Source organism: Neomonachus schauinslandi, chromosome 3 (genome assembly GCF_002201575.2).
Source record: "Neomonachus schauinslandi chromosome 3, ASM220157v2, whole genome shotgun sequence".
NCBI classification, from domain to species: Eukaryota; Metazoa; Chordata; class Mammalia; order Carnivora; family Phocidae; genus Neomonachus; species Neomonachus schauinslandi.
The window spans coordinates 24,715,209-24,732,626 of record NC_058405.1 but is presented as its reverse complement, the minus strand read 5'-3'; the positions used below and the strand labels follow the sequence as shown (position 1 = coordinate 24,732,626).

The 17,418-nt window shown below is 34.0% G+C and overlaps 1 pseudogene; it reads right to left on the bottom strand.

Moving 5' to 3' along the window:
- Positions 1-4,160: 4,160 nt before the first annotated feature.
- The window catches only part of LOC110585928, a 28,127-nt pseudogene continuing 14,869 nt past the window's right edge, over positions 4,161-17,418 (bottom strand).

Below are 17,418 nucleotides of genomic sequence, written 5' to 3'. Positions count from 1 at the left end.
TCCAAAAGCACATTTGAACTCATCCAGGTTTCTCTATGCCTTCCTCCTCATTCCACCTGCCCTGTCTTCATCACTACTGTTTGTAGCTAATAACTTGGTTTTCAGTTAAACTGTATACCTAAAAAAAAAAGAAAAGAAAAGAAAAGAAAAATCTACTCACTTGTGCAATGAATTCCTAAACAACTGTCAAGTCAATAAAATAATGTATTTTCAAGATTTCTTATGTTTATACATTTTTTTTTACCATGAGACAGCATCAAGTAAATATTTGTTAAAACAATGCAGTATCTGCTCAATAAAAGTTATTGATTCAGCCACTAACATGTTTATAGTCCATCAAAATATAATATTTCTATTTAGCTTTAGTACATTGAAATAAAAACAGAGCTAAATCATTTTATAGACTCTCATCCGACCATACCTTCAAATTAGATATCAGAACATGCTATTACATTTACTCACTTGAATATACCACAAAACATATTTTAAGATGTTTGATATTTTAAATAAATCATTAAAATAGAAAATAAATTAGGGGCGCCTGGGTGGCTCTGTCGTTAAGCGTCTGCCTTTGGCTCAGGTCATGATCCCATGGTCCTGGGATCGAGCCTCGCATCGGGCTCCCTGCTCCGTGGGAAGCCTGCTTCTCCCTCTCCCACTCCCCCTGCTTGTGTTCCCTCTCTCGCTGTCTCTCTCTCTCTGTCAAATAAATAAATAAAATCTTAAAAAAAAAAAGAAAAGAAATTAGAAAAAAATACATGCTGCATGTACAATTGCAACTTAGTCATAACTAATAGGAATGAGCGTCCTCTTAGTTCTCAATTACAGACATGTTATTATCTTTTGAGGTTATACTAGGTGGTTCCTAAGATCATAATAGTCCACGACTTTGAGATATATATATATATATATATATATATATATAGTTAGATAGGTATATGGTATGAATGGATGAATAAATACAAGAGCTACTGTGATTTAGAAAACGGTGATGATATAGTGATTGTTTTGATGAAAAGTATAGTTGTTTTGTCCTTGAATACCTCCTCTGGGATTGAAGAGCTACACTTTGGATTTTGTAATAACTTATAGTTTACATAGAACAGTATTTCCTTTTAAAATTAGGCTGAATGTTTTGCTGCCCTCACCAGGATACCATAGCATATGCAACTCCTAATTTCATTGAGAAGAATTTTGAATATTTGCATATACACATAAAATCTTACTGGAAGCCTTATTATACATCTAATTTTTTTGTTCATTCATTTGTTCATTCACTCATTCATTCAACTTTAAAATTAAGGCGCTAGCAATATCAAAGAAAGCCAACTGAAAACTAGCAGTAGTTATTAGCAATAAAAGCATGCTGGTAAGGGAAATTTTTGTTTTATAGTAATTTATAATTATGAAGGCTAAAATAATAAGCTTATTTTGTGTAGACTAATACAATTATTTATCATGTACAATTAAATTATAGAATATAAGGCATGCATTTATTTTAGCAGCTCCATAATAACAATAGATCCATAGTTTATATAAAATGATAATTATTTAAGTATAAGGAAAAACATCCCCTTGTCTGGTGAAAAAAAGTACTCATTCGATGGCAAAAGCGTATCTCTGATGAAAGCCAGGGAGAATGGTTGAAGCAATCAGAGAAATCTACAGAGCACTTCACTCTTCTGTAGGCCTTCAAAATATAATGGGATATATTATTATCTATATACTTTTCCTCAAAGGTCTCTTTTTTTTTTTCTTTCAAAGTAATGGCCACTGATAATTCCTTACCTTTTTACACTGTATTTCTCTTTTATGAGAAAATTATACTGTTTTCGGAGCTCCTTAATATTTAGAAGGTTAGCTTTATTATCATGGAAAGATCTATATTTATGAGTTCTCATCAGCTATAATTCTTGAAGAAAAACACTTGTAGACCTTGAGGGCAATATGCTAAATAACGTATGTCAGACAGAGAGAGACAAATAGTGTACAATATCACTTATACGTGGAATCTAAGTAAGCAGATCTCGTAGAAACAGTAGAATAGTGGTTACCAGGGCCTGCAGGGTGGGGGAATTGGGGATGTTGTAAAAGGGTACACACACTTTCACTTTAGAAGGTGAATTAATTCTACAGATCTAATGCACAGCTTAGTGATTATAGTCAATAATACTATACTTCAAAGTTACCATGAGATCTTAAATGTTCTCACCACAAAAAAGAAATAATTATGTGATCTATTAGAAGTGTTAAATAATTCAATGATGGTAATCATAGTTCAATATATAAGTGTATTAAATCAACAGGCAGGACACCTTATACTTACACAAGTCTATCTCAATAAGAAATGTGGCAGGGTGCCTGGGCAGCACAGTTGGTTAAGCGTCTGACTCTTGCTTTAGACTCAGGTGGAGAGATGGAGCTCTGCATTGGACTCTGAGCTCAGTGCAGAGTCTGCTTGAGACTTTCTCTCCCTCTCCCTCTGCCCACCCCCTGTCCCTGCTCTCTCTCTCCAATAAATAAATCTTTAAAAAATGTGGTAAGTATAAGGTACAAAAAAGGAAAGAAAAACTTTACTTTCGATTTTTATGGTAACAAAGGACAATAGCTATCATCCATGCTTTTAAACTTTGATGAGTACAGACTGGTGAAATTAGATATATTCTGTGATTTCTCTGGCAGAGCTTTGGATGCTATACAATATCCCATAGTCCAGATTATAGAGATAAATAATGAAAACATTTGTCCTTTACCTGAGAGTTTGTTCTTAAAAAAAAATACATGTACATACATGCATACATATATATTTGGTAACTATGGTTAATATACATATATTATATTCTTGAGATTTGCTGAGAGTAGATCTTAAGTGTTTTCACCACACACACACACACAAAGGTAACTATGTGAGGTGATAGATATGCATTAGCTTGATTACAGTAGTCATTTCACAATGTATATGTATATGAAAACATCACATTTTACATTCTAAATATATATAATTTTTATTTGTCAATTTTAGCTCAATAAAGCTAGGGGAAAAAGCTAAAACAAATAGTTTTATGTCCAAAATTTTAAAAAATGTAAGAAATGAAAACAGCTTTTGAAAAATACATTGTTGAAACAGATTAATGATTATATTTGATAAACTGTGTATAATGGGTATATGAGTTTTTATTTCATTCTTCATTTTAATATGTATCTATCTTCATTTTTTCTTGATGAATCCTCAAGAAAAATGTATCTCTTTTATTACTCTTTTCAAGTGGTGCTTTTTTTTATTGTCAATTTTTTTGTTTGTTTGTTTACCTTCTCCTTTGAATCTTTGTTCTCTAATCCGTTAATTTCTTCTCTCATATTAAGTGGTTCCTGACTTCTTTGGATTTATTAAATGTTCTTTTTCAGAATTAAGTTAGCTATTTTGCTCACTATTTCATCTTTTTATTCTCTTCTAATAGAAATTATAAATCTATCATTTTTTTCAATATATCCTTATCCATTGTTTTAATATATATTTCCATTGACTTCCATTTTTCTGTGATATATAAGTTTATTTGGTGATATTTAAAAGTGCATTTTAAGATTTCTATACTTTGTATTTTTGATACTGATTTCTAAGTTAAATTGCATTGTGGTCCAAGCATATGATCAGTCTCACTACCATACTTTACAAATGTCAAACCCAATCAGTTGCAATACATATTAACTGTACTTTAAGAATGCATTTTCTTTAAACATTGGATGTTGCATACTCATGTTCAGATATTTTATATTCTATAATTTTGTTTACTTGAATATCAAATATTTGATTCAGGCATGTTTATTTCCTATAATGCAATGGATTTTTTTCCCAAAATTTCATCAAAATTAGATTACTTTTTGCTCATATATTTATGTTATTTTATGAGACATTAATCCATTTTCTTTGATATTACTATGAATAAACCTTTTTCTAGGTATTTAGTATATATTTGTTGTCATCCTTACTCTCATCTTCTCTGTTTTCCTATATATTAGCTATGGCTGTTAGAAACAGGGCATAGCAGCCAATTTTAGATCTTAACTGGCAAACTTATTTTTATTCATCATCATCCCTGATACATTTGTTTTTAATTTTTTTTAAGAGTTCAGCTTTTTATTGAACAGGTTACAAAAGAGGTTTAGTCAAAAAGAGCAAAGCCCATGTCATCATCAGACAACTGATTCCTCTTTCTTTGCTTCCACTTTCTTCTCCTCAGCTGGGGCAGCGGTGGTGAAAGGAGCAGGACCTTCTGCTGGTGTAGCACCAGCTGCTGGGACGGGTCCACCCGTTCCTACATTGCACATGAGGCTGCCCATATAGACGTTGGCCAGGGCCTTTGCAAAGAGCCCTGGCCAGAAAGTTCAACATTTTCACCCGATGCTTTAATAAGGGCACTGATCTTATCCTCCATTACGGTCACCTCAACGCCATTCAGGATGACGGCCGAGTAGATGCGGGCGAGCTCAAGGTGCAGGCGAGGGCTGCCCGGGGATGGCGCTAGTCACGGGATGAAGAGAGAGCCTCACCCCAACGCGGCTTTTGTTTCCTCAGAAAGACCGACGCCTTAGCGGCAGGTGAGGAAAAGCTTTCCTGATATATATGGATTTATTTCTACCTACATATTTTGTCTCTTCCATTTGCGCCCCCCCCCTTTTTATGTGCTTTTTATCTTGTCTTATTCTGAGAGAACTTTTTCCTCTTATTCCAACTTTTCCATCTACTATTTTAGAATTTAGGCATTCTGTATTTTTTAAAAGATTATTTATTTATTTATTTATTTGAGAGAGAGAGAGAGATTGACAGAATGAGCGGGAGGAAGGGCAGAGGGAGAAACAGACTTCCTGCAGAGCAGGGAGCCCAACGTGGGACTCAATTCCCTGACCTTGGGTTCACAACCTGAGCCAAAGGCAGACGCTTAACCGACTGAGCCACCCAGTAGCACTATGCATTCTATTTTTATAATGTTAGTGGTTATGCTAGAAACTTTACCATGCTACTTAAGTCAATAAGGCTAAAAATCTAAACTTAAGTTATTTAATTATCTTCATCCTTAACAATGCAAAAGCTTTGGAAGACATTAACTCCAATCGCTCTTCACAGATCACATGCTACTATAGTTCAGTTTAATAAGATAATTTTTGTTTGACTTTGGCTCTTCACAGATCACATGCTACTATAGTTCAGTTTAATAAGATAATTTTTGTTTGACTTTGTTTCTTTGATTTACTCATATATGTACAATATCTTGCTTATATTCTTTTTTTTACCTCAGTCCTTTCTTTTGAGATCATTTTCTGTTAGATCTATAAAGTTATAACTTCTTTGATCTCAAGCTGCTTCACTGTTTAAGATAATGTGACTCAAATGTAAGTCTCATTAATTTGTATGGAAACTCTTTCTCCAGGGAAGGTTTAGAATCTATTCTTTATCTTTCAAAGTCATTAGTCATTTACTCTTTGAGCACTCGTCAAGTCTATGCAGCCTAGATACCTGTCTTTCTGATAAATTTCTTTCTATTGGCTTTTATTTTCTTTGCTCTCTTTATCTAGAGTTCATATTTAGTTGTATTTTGGGTCTTTCATGAGCATACCTTCCCTCATTTTATGCTTTAGTTCTATATCCTTGGTATATTACTTGACTTTTCTAAGTTGTCTATTATTTTTTTAATTTAATTTTATAAATACTATTGATTTTCAAGAGCTTCCTACTTCCTATTTGCTTCTTATGTTATATTTTTCTTATATTGTGAATGCAGTGTTTAAGTGAAATACAGTTATTTTAAAATCATCTTCTTTTCCTCAGGCTGTTTCCTGTAGAGCAGTGGTTCTCAACTGGAGATGATTTAGTCCTCTTGGGACATTGGCAATGTGTGGAGACAATTTTGATTATCACAAATAGGACAGACATGCTATTGGTTTCTACTGTATATCATTTCCAAGATGTTAATAGTGCCGTGACTGAGAAACTCTGCTTTAGATTCACTTTTAAAATCTCAATCTTTCATTGTTCTACTGCTCTTAGGATGTCCTTTCATATTTAAAGATCTATTTACTTGAGAGAGAGCCTGCGAGAAGGAAGAGGGGCAGAGGGAGAGAGAGAATCTCACACAGACTTCACACTGAGTGCGGAGCCCAATGCAGGGCTAAATCTCATGACTTGAGCTGAAACCAAAAGCTGGACGCTTAACTGACTGAGCCATCCAGGTGTCCCTGTCCTTTCATATTTAAAAATGAGACAATAAAAAGTTGGTTTGGTACTTGTGTGATTTTGTCAGTGGTAAGCTTTGTCACAGGATGAGTACAACAAAAACAAGAATTTATACTTGGCATTCAATTGTTTTAGAAAAAAATCCTTTAAATCTTTGCCCAAGTACCTAGCTTCCAGGCCTTTATGAGATAGTACAAGAGGTGATAGAATATTACGCTCATATACAGAAGCCATATGTTGAATCCTCTTGTTTAGAACCATACATCAATCTCACACTTTATTGTATGCAGGATTCTCAAGTTTCTACTTTTCCTAGGGTTCTCCTATGACAAGTCTTTGCTATTTCAGTCCTTCCATTTGTACTAGAAGCTACAGCTATTGCTGTCCCATTTCACCACTTGCAACTTCTTTATTTGCTCTCAGCATTTAGAATTTTATTGAATCTCTGAAGAACGTTCTTTACTCATCCTCTTGAATATTATGAGCTTTTAATTTTAGGATTGTAACATTTCACCATACTGAGGTTTTGGATGTAAAGAAGATAGACATGCAGAAGGTATTGATCGCTTGGCAGTGGTCATTGAAGAATATTTGCTTTTTTCACTTTTGGATGAATCATTGGAAAATATTAAAAGCAGTAATCTCTTTTTCACCATAGTTGAGGTGATTTTTTTAATATGCTTATCAAAAAAGATAATTGTCCTGATACTCAGAACCTTTTAACAGCTCCCAATTGCATTTTAGCTAAAACATAAAGTCCTTATCATGATTTCCTACTCAAAGTGTTTGATGATGGCCCCTGTCTATCTCTGTAATATCACTCCTGTGATCACTTCAGAGCAACCACATTTATTTATTCCTCCAAAGAATTAAGCTCTCTCCAAGCTTAGAGATATTATATATGCTGTTCCTTTTGTCTGGGAAAATTTTCCTAACTGAAGTATTGCTTCCACCAAGAGACCTTCTCAGACCACCACCTACTCCCTATCTTAATGTCTACTTGTAATAATTTCCTATTTTGCTCCATATTTTTCTTTCAAAGCACTTTTACATTTTGTAACTATTACATAGTCACTCTATGTGACTATTGTAAATACCTTTCCCTTCTACAAAGTTAAAAGTTTTATGAGGGCATGGATGACATCTTTTCAGTGAACACAGTATTCTCAGTACATATGACAGTGCCTAGGACAGATTAGGCAGTAATTACATAATTATAAATGAGTTAACAACACTAAAAAAATGCTATTTGTATTTTTTTTTAAAGATTTTATTTATTTGAGAGAGAGAGAATGAGAGAGAGCAAGCACATGAGAGGGGGGAGGGTCAGAGGGAGAAGCAGACTCCCCGCCGAGCAGGGAGCCCGATGTGGGACTCGATCCAGGGACTCCAGGATCATGACCTGAGCCGAAGGCAGTCGCTTAACCAACTGAGCCACCCAGGCGCCCAGTGCTATTTGTATTTTTGATGTTGTCAAGAATTGTGATGACTCTCTTTTTATTTTTTTAAAGATTTTTTAATTTGAGAAAGAGAGAGAGCGCGTGCATGCACAAGGTGGGGGTGGGGCAGAGGGAGAGGGAGAAGCAGACTCCTCACTGAGCAGGGAGCCGTATACAGGGCTCCATCCTAGGACCCTGAGATCATGACCTAAGCCGAAAGCAGATGCTTAACTAGTTGACTTACCCACCCAGATGCCCTGTGATGACTCTCTTTTTAATAGATAAGCTTTAGTTACTAAAGTTTAATCACTGAATAAATGGAAGATTACTATGTATCATGACGAATGGGGAATATCTTGTAACTTGTGTATGCATATGTGTGTGTGTGTCTGTGTGTATTTTATTTTAATCTTGAAGTGACCAAAAGTCCTCATATTTTTAATGCTACCCAATATCTTAGAGGTCAATACTAGATTATAACTTTTCTTGGTTTTTCGATCTCTCTCTCTCTTTCCCCTTCTGACATATACAAAGAGTTATGTGATCATGCCGACTTTCTCACAGTGTTAATTTTGCTGGTGACATGGCATTAATATCCCTGGTATATACTATTATGAACAAAAATGCCTGAAAATTATGGTCTTGAAACACTATTATATCATAAATTCCATGAGTTCAGTAATTAAACCTACATACTATTGTTTTTTACAGAAATATTAAGACAAAATATTTCTATATTTTACATTTGATATAGAATTTTTATCCCTGAATAACAAAGCTCATGGGCAGATTTGTGTTTCTCATATAAACCCCAAATTTCATATTTTTGAAAAGAACTGTAGGCTATTACTTGATATAGTAAATTTCCATTAGGTTTTAAAGCCACAAATAAGCACTTTACCGAAGTCCTCATTAATCTGAATCAGTAAATAGATGCTTTATATCTAGATAATGGAGAAATAGAATTCTGTAAAGAGCTGTAGTAATGTTCACATCAGAATAGTTTCTCCAAATGTCCTCTCCACTAAATTACTTCATTATAATCGTAAAAATGTAACTTTACGATTACATCAATGTTATATCCCTCTGCAATTGCATATGCCTTTTGACTTTTCAATACATGTCTGTATTGAGAGAAGAGTATCATGTTGAAAAATTAGGCCTGCCTTGCCTCAAAGACAAGTAATTTTATTCAGAATTCTTTTTGTTTAAGCATTTCACTACTGTCCAAGCTTTAATCAATTCCAAGTGCTGAATTTTGTGTTGGCTTATGTGTATTTGTAAGTAAAATTTTTGGAGCTTTGTGGATACATGGCATTCTTATTAGCACCTGTTTACATCTGTGAGGTAATTACTATCTAATACACTGGTCTAATCCACACAGTTGTCATTGGTGGACACCTGGTCTAAACAATTTATCTAATTGTAAAATCCACACTCTTGCACTGAAGGCTATACTCTTAATTTATGATATATTTTACTGATGCTGATCACCTTGGAGTCTTAACATCTTAACGTAAGTGCAAGAAAAAGTATTTGCTTCAAATACATATTACATTAAATGTCATATTATAGTAAATAAATAAAATATTGCTGAAACCAAAATATGGGATATGGAGATAACTAAAAATCTGCAATTCAGACTTGTAGGTAGTAATACCATACAGTTCACATGCTAATATGGCAAGACAAATCAAATTGAAATATTACACAAAAACAGGTTTTCATTATAGTCCATATCTTCTGCTTCTGGTGGCCTGTCTCTGTCTCTGTCTCTCTTTATATACACAAAATGTAAAACTTTGTCTTTTATGTCAAATTTTGAATAAAAAATCTGATTTGTGTGCCGTAATCATAATGACCTCATCTCAGGGCAATAATGGAGTTTTTTTTTGCTCTCACTCTTACACTCAAGAGAGAAAATATATGAGATCATTGTCATTTGGAATTGGCCCAGAGGCAAGATGAGTTACCAAGAACACAGTTGGAAGGTAAGCTTTATGAGAAAAGGGATCTTGTTCTTAATAATGGCTTTCGCCCAACACCAGCTCAGTGTCAAGCACAGGAGTGGAATAAAATTTTACTTAATAAGTATCTGTTAATTCAATGAATGACTATAATAATATCATTTCTATGACTATATTTATGCTAAATAGGTATATTTAAAAATATATATAACCATTTACCTACTTCTAAAATGACAGTCAAAATCTTAAATTTCTTTTTTTTTTCTTAAATTTCTTTTTTTGCTCAAGTCCATATATGTACTGTAATAAACTACTGGATAAAAAACATCTGTTAAAAATTTTTGGCTCAAGGGGTGCCTGGGTGGCTCAGTCGTTAAGCGTCTGCCTTCGGCTCAGGTCATGATCCCAGGGTCCTGGGATTGAGCCCCGCATCGGGCTCCCTGCTCAGCGGGAAGCCTGCTTCTCCCTCTCCCACTGCCCTTCCTTGTGTTCCCTCTCTCCCTGCCTCTCTCTGTCAAATAAATAAAATCTTTAAAAAAATTTTTTTGGGGGGGGCTTAAGGGATGCCTAGCTGTCTCAGTCAGTAGAGCATGGGACTCTTGATCTTGGGGTCGTGAGTTTGAGCCCCATGTTGGGTGTAGAGATTACTTAAAAAAAAGTAAAAAAAAAATTGGCTCAATATATTTATTGTGGCATAAACTAATTTAGCTACATTATTTTTGATTGATTGAATAATTATGCAGGCATCATTTATAATGATTCAAATCAATTAAAAAAAAGAACTCTCCCTTTTAAGTCAAAATCAGGCAATTTCCCAACATGATAATGCTTTGCTTTGGGTGGCAACAAATTAAAAAACATAGTCATTATTAGATTTATTGGATGCAAGTCAAAGAAATAAAATTTCTCGAGAATTTCTTTTTAACCCTTAAAATGATTTATCACATCAAGATCACCTACAAATAAGCTCTCTAAGAGCAAATAGTGAATTTTCTACCTCTTTATATATACAAAGTCCATGGTATAATATTGAGTTAGAACAAAAGGGCTTCTTGAATATGGCACTGAATACCTTCTACATGATCCAGGAAAGAGCAGATTAGTTGTTCTCCATTGTTTGAGATCTTGCCATTTGCAACGACGTGGATGGAACTGGAGGGTATTATGTTGAGCGAAATAAGTCAAACAGAGAAAGACATGTATCATATGACCTCACTGATATGAGGAATTTTTTTTTTAATTTTTAAATTTTTAAATTTTATTTTTTTATTTTTTTATTTTTTTAATTTTTTTATTCTTATGTTAATCCCCATATATTACATCATTAGTTTTAGATGAAGTGTTCTATGATTCATTGTTTGTGCATAACACCCAGTGCTCCACGCAGAATGTGCCCTCCTCAATACCCACCACCAGGCTAACCCATCCTCCCACACCCCTCCCCTCTAGAACCCTCAGTTTGTTTTTCAGAGTCCATCGTCTCTCATGGTTCGTCTACCCCTCCGATTTCCCCCGCTTCATTCTTCCCCTCCCGCTACCTTCTTCTTCTTTTTTTTTCTTAACATATATTGCATTATTTGTTTCAGAGGTACCGATCTGAGATTCAACAGTCTTGCACAATTCACAGCACTTACCAGAGCACATACCCTCCCCAGTGTCTATCACCCAGTCACCCATCCCTCCCACCCCACCCCCCACTCCAGCAACCCTCAGTTTATTTCCTGCAATTAAGAATTCCTCCTATCAGTGAGATCATATGATACATGTCTTTCTCTGTTTGACTTATTTCACTCAACATAATACCCTCCAGTTCCATCCACGTCATTGCAAATGGCAAGATCTCATTCCTTTTGATGGCTGCAATAATATTCCATTGTATATATATACCACATCTTCTTTATCCATTCATCTGTCGATGGACATCTTGGCTCTTTCCACAGTTTGGCTATTGTGGACATTGCTGCTATAAACATCGGGGTGCACATACCCTTTCGGATCCCTACTTTTGTATCTTTGGGGTAAATACCCAGTAGTGCAATTGCTGGGTCATATGGTAGCTCTATTTTCAACTTTTTGAGGAACCTCCAAACAGTTTTCCAGAGTGGCTGCACCAGCTTGCATTCCCACCAACAGTGTAGGAGGGTTCCCCTTTCTCCGCATCCCCACCAAGATATGAGGAATTCTTAATCTCAGGAAACAAACTGAGGGTTGCTGGAGTGGGGGGTGGGGTGGGAGGGATGGGGTGACTGGGTGATAGACACTGGGGAGGGTATGTGCTCTGGTAAGCGCTGTGAACTGTGCAAGACGGTTGAATCTCAGATCTGTACCTCTGAAACAAATAATGCAATATATGTTAAGAAAAAAAAAAGAAGAAGAAGAAGGTAGCGGGAGGGGCGGGGGAAATCGGAGGAGTAGACGAACCATGAGAGACAATGGACTCTGAAAAACAAACTGAGGGTTCTAGAGGGGAGGGGGATGGGAGGATGGGTTAGCCTGGTGGTGGGTATTGAGGAGGGCACATTCTGCATGGAGCACTGGGTGTTATGCACAAACAATGAATCATGGAACACTTCATCTAAAACTAATGATGTAATATATGGGGATTAACATAAGAATAAAAAAAAGTGGAAAAAAAAAAAAACCTTTAGGTGGCAGTGATAAGTAAAACCACTCTAAATTTCTGTATGTTTCCAAAATCATTTGCAAGAAAACTTTGAACACAAATATTGAATCATATTATCAGATCTGGTAGAGATGGTTGTTTCTGTATTTCCTTCCAGTTTTTTTAAGATAGCAAACTTTTTTTTTTTTAAAGATTTTATTTATTTATTTGAGAGAGAGAGAATGAGAGACAGAGAGCACGAGAGGGAAGAGGGTCAGAGGGAGAAGCAGACTCCCCGCCGAGCAGGGAGCCTGATGTGGGACTCGGTCCCGGGACTCCAGGATCATGACCTGAGCCGAAGGCAGTCGCCCAACCAACAGAGCCATCCAGGCGCCCCTAAGATAGCAAACTTTTTAAAGCCTTACTCTTCAATGAAATTTACTTATAGTTTTTATGTCATTTAAATTTATTGGATATATTTTGAAGTTATTAATGCTATGCATTCCTCTTGCATAGCGAAACTCTATTATGTGAGGCATCATCATTCTACTCCTATTCAAGAAGCTCTGGCCACCTCTTTGTTTATGATTTTGTTTTCCATTTAGGTTTTATTTAAGTCACAACGATCATAAATACAACATAGATCCTTATAGATCTTGATGCCATCTTCTATAGAATTTAACTTCGGTTTAGTAGCTATTGTGAGTTAATGAATATTTGATAAAATCTGAAAGGAATGTTGAATTTTCTAACAAGACATCTATATATCTCCCTCATTAACATCTGTGGTGTAGGTAACTACCTAATATCACAGGAAGTGAATATGTTTATATTTGAAACTGGCTATTTCAGGTAAAAATTTACACTCTGTAAAATCAATATTTATTTACTGAGTGACCTCAAAGAATCAAAAAAGGGTTATTTCATTTACTGAAAACAGTTAATATCATCTTATATTACTAATATATTTAGAATGTGAAACTTTCACAGTGCTAACACATTTGATGTCTAAGAAACTGTCTTGAAATAGCATACAGTTTATAGTCAATTATAAAAGATTAATGTTTAAACACAGAATCAAAATATCAAAAATGATTCTCAAATTATTACAAATTATTTTTTTATATTCTTTTTTTAGGTTTATGCATTTACTTAGTTTGAGCAAATTAAATTGGTACAAATCCAATTGGTACAAATATAAAAAGGTATTTTCAAATATAAATATTCATTTTTAATTTTATATACAACAAATTCAAATCAATATCTACAGAGAATTATAGTAACTAAGGATATAAACCATAAAAAAGGTTTAGTAAAACACTTTATTAGTAAATGTTATTTTTTATGTTTATATATAATGTTTTATTGTGTATATGTGTATGTATGTACTTTGTTCACACGTTGCTTTAAATTCAGGTCTTAATCTAAAGCAAAATGCTATTGCATAACCTGTGAAATACTATAATACCCAGTGCAAAATACTATTTTAATGTCAAATTGTAAAATATTTCATGTGTGAAATATGTGCATATATTCATGATCACGTAATTTGAATATTAACAATATTTGGTTAGGAGCTTCCTGTCTCTTTTTCTCCCTTCAAAACACAAATATAATGAATATACCCACAAAAGTACTTTCATGGTATTATTTATGGAAAGCAAGTCAGCAAAAAAAGAAGTGTGGTAGAGATTACCTAAATATTTATTCTCTCAAATGATGACGGCATTACTCAGCATAAGGAAGAATTTGGATAAAAAGTTGTAACAATTTAAAGATGGAAAGCTTTTTGTGCAACAAAAACTCCCAAATTAAAGACCCATGTTTTTATTTTTAGATAGTAAAATAAAAATTTTTACTTCTACACAGTTTGTTTCTTTCATTATAGATGTAGTCCTACTAAACATATTTGCCCTCCATATATTATTTAGTCTACTTTTTTCTGTGATTCTTTTTTTTTTTTAAAGATTTTATTTATTTATTTGACAGAGAGAGACATAGTGAGAGCAGGAACACAAGCAGGGGGAGTAGGAGAGGGAGAAGCAGGCTTCCCGCGGAGCAGGGAGCCCTATATGGGACCCGATCCCAGGACCCTGAGACAATGACCTGAGCCGAAGCAGACACTTAACGACTGAGCCACCCAGGCGCCCTTTTCTGTAATTCTTTAACTACAAAATACTACCAGCAAACTCTTACTCCTTACATCATTATCCCATGCCTATTTGGCTAATACCAATGTAATATTTATATTAAAAAGCATTTTGATCTTAAAAAGTTATTCTCTATTACTGGGGTACCTATACATGATTTTTATGTTTTAAAGATATATAGAGAAATTATAAGGATATATATATCCTTAACTTGAAAAAATAAATATGTTGAGGATTACAGATGGATTTTTCTGCTATGCCAAAAAATTTAAATGTGTTTTTAATGCTCAAAGATTAACGACTCCAAAATAAAAAAATCTAAATAGTTGTAATCATTTTCTCAGGAATAAAATTTATTTCTAATTTACCTTTATGGCTCTTTTCATGTGATTTTTTTTAATATATTGAACACTCTAGCTTTAATTAATTTCTTTGTAATAAATTAATTTTTCAATGGCAAAGCTATTATCTACTATACTTAATAGATGAATTCTATTTTCATGATTAGTTTATGCTATTTATAGACACTAAAATTTTACTAAGATATTGAAAATTGCAGCATACAAACCATATTGTTTTTACTGTCTCTAAAAGTTATTATAATATACAGAAGGAAAAATGAAAAGCCAAACAATCACTTCAAAATCCATATGGTGACAAAATGATTGTTATAAAAACTTCAGATATAAACCTAGCAGTATAATAATCTATATTACCTTCTTGGAAAATTTGATTTGGGTAATTCTTTAGTAGCTTTTTAACTTCCGGCATTAAGACATCCATAAACCAGCACTTCAATTTCTACATACTCTGATTATATTTCTATAATATACACAAAAGAGGCATAAGTATAACATATTGTTCTCTGTTTCTTAATCATCCTTTTACTTCAAATTCAGCTTACATTGAGTCAACTATTTATATGACATTCACAGATCTTTTACCATTTTATCTTCACAAGAAATTGTGTGGTTTACAAATCTTTTCTCACCTTACAGATAAGTAAATTGGGGAATAGAGAATATAAGTAACTTTGTAAAATTCACATAGTTGATAATTCCCAGACATGTTTACTTTTATTTATACTTCTGTAAGAGCTAATGATAATGGTATCTGAAATAAATTATTGCCTAATATCTGAACCAAGTCCCTGAAAAATGTTACCTGTGTTTCTTGCTAAAATTATTTTGCATGTTATGGATGGGATGGAATGATGTCTAGGGAAGGATTCAAAATATCTTATGGTGGAGGGAAGAGGGTGGCATATAGAAAAAACAAGATTGGCCATGGATGATACTCATTGAAGCTGAGTAGTGGGCAAATTAGGGTTTATTATATTCTAATTCCTGTCTTTGTATATGCTTGAATTTTTTTCATTAAAAATTTTAAAAAATGTATTGTAAGTACTTCCTCCAACAACAGCAGAATGCACATTCTTCTCAAACTCACATGGAACATTCACCAAGACAGACCACATTCTGGGCCATAAAACACACTTTAAAATTTTTAAAATAATAGAAATCATAATATCTTAGGGGTGCCTGGGTGGCTCAGTCGTTAAGCATCTGCCTTCGGCTCAGGTGATGATCCCAGGGTCCTGGGATTGAGCCCCACATCAGGCTCCCTACTCGGCGGGAAGCCTGCTTCTCTCTCTCCCACTCCCCCTGCTTGTGCTCCCTCTCTCACTGTCTCTTTCTGTCAAATAAAAAATCTTAAAAAAAAAGAAATCATAATATCTTTCATACCACAATGGAATTAAACTAGAAATCAATATCAGAAAGATAACTCAAAAGTCCCAATAGACACGGAGATTAAACAATATACATCTAACACATGGGTGAAAGAAAACACCTCAAGAGAAATGAAAAACATTTGGAACTAAATGAAAATGAAAACACACTTATTAAAATATGTAAAATGCGGCAAAAGCAGTGTTCAGAGGGTATTTATAGCATTGGGTATTTAAATTATAAAGAAAAAAGATTTAAAATCATGATTTAAGTTTCCATATTAGAAAATTTGAGAGAAAAGAGAAAATTAAACCCAAAGCACAATAAAAGAAATAATAAGACTTAGAGCAGAAATCAATTAAATCACACACAGGAAATCAATAGAGAAAATCAACAAAACCAAAAACTGATTTTTTTTCACAAGATCAATAAAATCAAAAAGCTTCTATCTAGCCAGTCTAAGAAAAAAAATAGGAAAGATACAAATTACTAATATTAGAAGTGAAAGATGGTACATCACTGCAGATCCACGACCATTAAAAGGATAAAAAAAATAATTCTATAAAAAACCCTATGCTGGACACATTTGATAACCTAGGTAAATGGACCAGTTCCTTGAAAGATACAAACTACTAAGAGTTACACAAGAAGAAACAGATTTATATTTACTATATTTACTAAAGAAATTGATTCAATAATTAAGAACCTACACAAACAGAAAGCATCACGTTTAGGTGTGTTCACTGATGAATTCCACCAAACACAGAAGAAAAAATTATACCAATTCTTTACAGTTTCTTTCAGAAGATAAAACTACTCTTACCATATGACCCAGCAATCATTCTCCTTGGTTTTAGCCTGAAGAAGTTGAAAATTTATGTCCACAGAAAAACCTTCACACAGAGGTGTAAAACAACTTTATTCATAATTGCCAAAACTTGGAAGCAACCAGGATGTCCAACAGTAGGTAAATGGATAAACTTTGGTATATCCAGACATAGAAATGAAAGGGCATGAAGGAACCTTAACTACCTATTATAAGTAAAAGAAGCCAATCTGAACAAGTACATACTATATCATTTCAAATATATGACAGTCTGGAGAAGGTAAAACTATAGAGACAGTGAAAAGATCAGTAGTTGATAGAAATGGGGAGAGAGGATGGATGAATAGGTGGAGCACAGATGATTTTTAGGGTGGTGAAAATATTTTGTTTGATACCATAATAATGGATATATATCATTATGCATTTGTCCAAACCTATAGAATGCATAACATCAAGAGCGAATCTGAAGGTATAC